The sequence below is a fragment of the Leptonychotes weddellii genome, chromosome 2 (genome assembly GCF_054177405.1).
Source record: "Leptonychotes weddellii isolate Sample4059 chromosome 2, ASM5417740v2, whole genome shotgun sequence".
Taxonomy (NCBI): Eukaryota; Metazoa; Chordata; class Mammalia; order Carnivora; family Phocidae; genus Leptonychotes; species Leptonychotes weddellii.
This window is the reverse complement of record NC_138370.1, coordinates 5,725,228-5,732,029: the sequence shown is the minus strand read 5'-3', so window position 1 is coordinate 5,732,029 and position 6,802 is coordinate 5,725,228.

Sequence of the window (6,802 nt, the reverse complement as noted above, 5' to 3'; positions counted from 1 at the left end):
TGACATAAAACCTACTGTATCAGTTTACATCATATACAGATTACTTGCTTGGAAGTCTTTGTGTATGTGTGGGGAAGTGATACATGCTTTAACTCAACCATTTTTAATGGTATCTGAGTGGATACCAATTATATCGGTGCTTTCCAAGTTCTTCCCTAAAGAAGGGGGGCAGAGCATGAATGAGAGCATTCTGTGACTATAACATTTTTTGGAAGTTTCCAATGATATTAGGAATTTATGAGAATTTCACATTTGATGCTATAAAATGTATCCATATTTTTAATACAAAATACATTTTATTTTTTATTTTTTAAAATTTTTAAATTTTATTATGTTATGTTAATCACCATACATTACATCATTAGTTTTAATACAAAATACATTTTAAATAAAATATTTACTACCAACTAAAATCGATGTTTCAGGATTTTGACTCCTGTTTTTTTTTTTTTCCTGGGGCCTTGAATGTATACCTAAGATATCCATTAATTATTTCTGAGGGAAAAGTATTTCAGAGATTCACTTTGTGAGTAATAAATATGGTCTCTTTGTCTTTTTTTAATTTTTTAAAAGATTTATTTATTTATTTTAGAGGGGGGTGTGAGGGAGGGGCACAGGGAGAAAATCTCAAGCCGACCCCTCTGGGAGCAAGGGCTCGATCCCACGACCCTGAGATGATAACCTGAGCTGAAATCAAGAGTCAAACACTGAACTGACTGAGCCACACAGATGTCCCTAAATATGGTCTCTTTAATTTCTCCATCAATGCCTGGAGAAGTCACACTGAAAAATGCTAAAAGGTTAAAATTTGGAGATGGCGTGTTGTTTTAGCAAAAAGAAAATGAGTTTTTTAGTATTAGACTCAAGGTTGAATTCCAGGTTGCAAGTTTCTAGTTGTTTTGTGCAAGAAACTTACTCAACATCTTTGAGCTACAGTATCCTAATTTAAAAGTGTAAAACATAGGGGTGCCTGGGTGACTCAGCCGTTAAGCGTCTGCCTTCAGCTCAGGTCATGATCCCAGTGTCCTGGGATCGAGTCCCGCATCGGGCTCCAGAACTCTGTGTTACCCGGACTTCTAAATTAAAAAAAGAGAAAAGAAAGAAAGGGCTTGCTAAACAAACATTAGGAGTCACTGCAGTAGGTGACTACCTGATCCCACTTTGCTTAGGACTTTTCTGGTTCTGGCATGGAAAGCCCAACCTGGGTGGTGAGTCACCCTAAAAGCAGAATTTATTACCAAGATCTAGCTATATAACAAAAACAACACAATGTTTGCAAAGCCTTGGCATTTAAATTAAGCTTTTGGGAAACAAGAAAGAAAGGAAGAGATTTAAGTAACAAGTTCACAAAGATGATGCTTTGTCAAGAATCAAGACCGCTTGGGGCACCTGGGTGGCTCAGTCGTTAAGCATCTGCCTTCGGCTCAGGTCATGATCCCAGGGTCCTGGGATTGAGCCCCGCATCGGGCTCCCTGCTCAGCGGAGAGCCTGCTTCTCCGTCTCCCACTCCCCCTGCTTGTGTTCCCTCTCTCGCTGTCTCTCTCTGCCAAATAAATAAATAAAATCTTAAAAAAATATATCTTTAAAAAAAAAAAGAATCAAGACCGCTTACCTTTGAAAATCAGCAATTCATTCCTGGTGTTAGACTGACCTCTGGTGGAGGATGCTTTCACCTACAACAAATTGAGAGCGGATCCTTCAAGTGAGTTGGATTTTTCTTTTAAGGTTTTTCATTTCCCTTTCTATTAGGAATGAAATATGCTCTACATGACGTTTCCCCTTTGATATTAAACACGTGGAGGAAGCTGTCTGTGATTACGCTGTAGATGTACTTTATCAGGCTCTGTCCATGCCACATAAGCACACAGTGGGGGAAAGATTACTCAACGGTTCCATTCGTATGCATGTTCTCTTGGTTATTGGTAGGAAGAATCTGCTTTGCGTGAAATCCATAACTAGAGAGTTAATGTAAGATTGACTCTCTAAACACTGGTCTCTGCATCTGGTGTGCCCTCAGCTTTAACATACCATTGTCCCAGATTTCCACGTCTCTCCTTTGCTTCCTTCAGAGCTCTGATGAAATGCTATCAGAACCCTTCCTGACTACACCGCATAAATATCAGCTCTTTTCTGGATACTTTCTATTATCCTTAGCCTGCCTTAGTCCTCTCTAGACCAGGGAGCCACCCCAACATCTCTTCGTCTCTCTCTCTCTCCACCACTCTTTCCACTAGAGAAAGGCAGGGATTTTGCCTGTATTGTTTGCTGTTACATCGACAGCATGTAGTTCAGGATGCCTAGTAGGTAACAACAGGTGCACAATATATATTGAATGAATGAATGAATGAATGGTCAATTTTTAATTAGCATAATAGCAACTCTCTGAAAGACAGCCTGCAGGCAAACACAACGCATGAATCCTTGCAAAGAAAAGTTTTAGTTAAAGGAAATCGCCCTGCAGTTGTCCTTTCACAAGGAAACACCCCAGTTACCTAATTTCACAGACTGGAAATAGAGTGGTAATGACCGCAAGGATGCTTCGCAGGCCTGGGCAGGCCCGGCTCATGCTGGCTGCGAGAGGGTGTGGGGCCCCGAGCGCCCGGCTGGGTGAAGTCCTCCAGAGTCACCTCAAGATGCCTACAAATGACGCTGGGCAAAAAAAACCCAGGAGGTCAGGGCTAGAAAAGCTACATGAAGCTTCAGGGTTCCTGGATGAATCAAAGAAGTAATAGGCAAACAGGGTGGAAAGTGAGAGGCAGAAGATTGGAAAGTGCTCACTTAGAAGGCAGAGCTCCAAGCTCCATGCTGGTTTGCACAGTAGGGAAGCACGTCTGTGTGGTGAGCCGTCCATGGACTTCCCAGCTTTGAAATGTGGGCAAGTCGAATCTTGCTTCATTTTTCTCATCTTGAAATCAGGATAAAGAAAGGAGATAAGCTGTGTAATGTCACATGGTAAGTAGTTGGCAAATGTGAGCTGCCTGGTTGGTGCACACAAAACGGATCAAGCATTACAGGAGAAGTCACGACATCCAAACATGGCACACATCCTGCTGTTTCTCACTGTACTCTCTCTCTGTGACATCTGCACTTTAAACGTTCCAGAGGTTAACGTGGTCATTCCCATTCTCCTCTGATGTTTGTATATCCCATTAACTTTTATTCAATGGCTCACAATGGGCCAGAAAACCAAAAACCAGCATGGCGAAGGATTGCTCCACAACTTTGGAGTACTGCAAGATTCATAGATTCTTTGTTCATTTATTAATTGAATATACTACAGATAGGATTTGAAATACAGGGACTTTATAATTTTACTATTTCTTACTGAACTTGTTTAAAGGTAGTAGGAAAACTATGTATTTTCTCTTTTTATTCTTATTCTCTTTATTCAAAATCAAAAGACCATAATAAAATCAACTAGATGTTTTTTGTTACCTCACAATTCAAAAGAATCTTTATTGCCATTCAGAAAGGCAAATTGCCAAGGGAAAGTTCCCTTCATTGAAATATCCTATAGTCCTCATCACCAATTATGTTGATTACTTAGCACCAGACTCACAAAGAAAACTGCTTTTCATTCCACCAACATTTTGTGATTTCTTTATGCTGTGCTAATCACAGTAACATAAAAGTGATCTATAGCTAGGACTTTAGCCAAGAATCGGAAAATAACTCTATAAATGCTTCTGTGTTATCTAAAATTATAAGCACTAAAGTTAGCACAATTATATTTTGAATCAGAAGACTATGGACCAACATCCAGAGCATACTGATCCTACATTATTAGCAATTCTAACAATGGTTTGAATTACCAAGTTCTAGCTCATTTGAAGCACTCAGAAATGGGGAAGACTCAAAGACCTAGAAAACTGGACATCACCAGGTAAGAAAAAAATCCCAGGAACAAAACCTTCTATATTACTACAGAGAACAAGAATTAATAATCATGGTTGGCCCTAAATCTATTATTAAATCAAACAATGCCTTTTGGAGATATTTTATAAGTCAAAACTTATTTTGATGGACCAGGTGTCAATTACCTTGACTATTCACATAAATACAAAAATCTCATTTTCCACATAAAGACGTGTAAATGAAGCAGTATTTATCTGTTTCACACTATTCTTTAGTTATTTATATACAGAATTGTACTTATTATTGTTTCATTTTACCTCAGTCAAATGGAAAGTTCCTTAAGAGTGACAATACAGGTCATTCCCTTTTTTTTGTACTGTTTTCAAGTCTCCGAACACAACTTTGCTCATAAAACAAGGATTTTGGTGTTGGTGTTGGTATTTTTCTTTATAAAACAAATGGTATCATAATTTCATGGCAGTTAAAGATCTTCTCTCATTTATCCACAGACATTAAGTCAATATGAAAACTTTCTAATAGCCCAAAATACTATATAGTGCCTAAGATATATAGAGATATATATAGATATACATATATATAATAATGCCTAAGATATATATATATTTATAGCCCTACAAAATCTCTTTACCTCAAATAGACTACTAATGTTGTCCTTACTATATTCTAGCTAAATTGACACTATGCACATAAATAACTATCTGGTGCTTGTATGTGAGGACATGCAAACAGAACTTAGAGAAATCGATGCTACAAATTGTTAATATCCCACAGAAAATAGAGCTATTTTTCTTGTTAACAGTCTTTAATTAAACAGGGCTTTGCTATAAAATTTTGGACTTTTGGCTGAAAATACATCTGAGAAGATCATGACAACTGATAGGGCTTGAAAACAATGATAAAAAGTAGTGCTCCTGGGGCGCCTGGGTGGCTCAGTCGTTGGGCGTCTGCCTTCGGCTCAGGTCATGATCCCAGGGTTCTGGGATCGAGCCCCACATCGGGCTCCCTGCTCAGCAGGATGCTTGCTTCTCCCTCTCCCACTCCCCCTGCTTGTGTTCCCTCTCTTGTTATGTTTCTCTCTGTCAAATAAATAAATAAAATCTTAAAAAAAAAAAAAAGTAGTGCTCTAAAATTTTTTTCAACTTTTTACCTTGATATAATTTCAGACTTGCAGGAAAGTTGCAAGAATATTAAAAAGAATTTCCATATACTTTTTATCCAAATTCCCCAAATGTTAACATTTGTCACCTTTGCTTTATTGCTTTCTAATATATTATACACACACAAAGTATAATTTTCTCTCTGTATATACTTGTTCTTCATTGTTTGAAAGTAAGTGGCATGGGGCGCCTGGGTGGCTCAGTCGTTAAGTGTCTGCCTTCGGCTCAGGTCATGATCCCTGGGTCCTGGGATCGAGCCCCACATCAGGCTCCCTGCTCAGCAAGAAGCCTGCTTCTCCCTCTCCCACTCCCCCTGCTTCTGTCCACTCTCTTGCTCTCTCTCTCTTTGTGTCAAATAAATAAATAAAATATTTAAAAAAAAAAGTAAGTGGCAAATATGATGCCCCTTTATTCTCAAATATTTCAGTGAATATTTCCTAAGTACAAAGACATTCTCCTACTAATTAAAATAACGATTATCAAAATGAGAACATTAACATTGATATTATGATCTAATCTATGGACATTATTCAAATTTTGCCAATTGTCCCAATAATATCCTTTGTAGCAAAAGAAAATTCTGGGTCACACACTCACCTCGGTTATTATGTCCTTCTGGTTTGCTTTAGACTGGAACATTCCTCAGTTTTTCTTTGTTTTCATAACCTTGATAACTTTGAAGAATATAGGCCAGATATTTTGCAGAATGTCCTTAAACTTGCTTTTATGGGACACTGCCACATAATTAGATTCAGTTTATGCATTTTTGTCAGAAATATCACAGAACTATGTTGTGGTCCCTGTGCATCATATTAGAAGGTACATGGTGTCACTTTGTCCTATTCCTGTTGATATTTACTTTGATTATTTCGTTAAGGTGGTGTTTGCCCATCTTCCCCATGTAAAGCTATATTTTTCCGATGTAATAAATAAGCACGTTATTAGAGATAATTTGAGAGTAAGGAATATAAATTTCCTGTTACTCTTCAGACTTGCATCTACTAGTTTTAGCATCTGCTGATGATTCTTTTGGTATCAATTATTAATATGATGGTTACCAAATAGTGTTTATCTAATCTCACAATAGTGCTAGTTTAATCAGATGTAAGATATATTCTATAATTGTGTTTTGTCTTTTCATAGTTGAATCCTTAATGGATTTTTATGTTCTCATTTTTTTTTTTTTACACTGCTATTTCTATCTAAGAGAGCTATAAACATTGCCTACATCATTTGGTAAAAAGCTACACATTGTATAGTTCATTTCCTCTTAAATAAGAAATCGTTTGTATTAGGCATATGATTTTAATAATTTTAAAAGTAGTAATGCTGACTATTTGAGGAATGCAACATGTTATTTATAAAGGGACGTCCTTAAGAAAGATGGTGTCTTCCATTCACTGACTTGGGGTTAGGTACCTTCACTAGGGCCTAAATTTACCAAGCGCAGGTCAATTTTTTGACAGTATTTTGGTTATTTGCAGCTGATAGCAGGAGCTGTAGAAAGATTTTTAACACAAGTACCTTTCATTTTATTTCTTTTTCTTAACTGTATGATGCAATATGGCTAAGATTTATATGACACAGCAAAGAATTTTCCATAATTTGTATATTCTTTTTTTTAACATTTTTTAATATTATGTTATGTTAATCACCATACATTACATCATTAGTTTTTGATGTAGTGTTCCATGATTCATTGTTTGTGTATAACACCCAGTGCTCCATGCAGTACGTGCCCTCTTTAATACCCATCACCAGGCTAACCC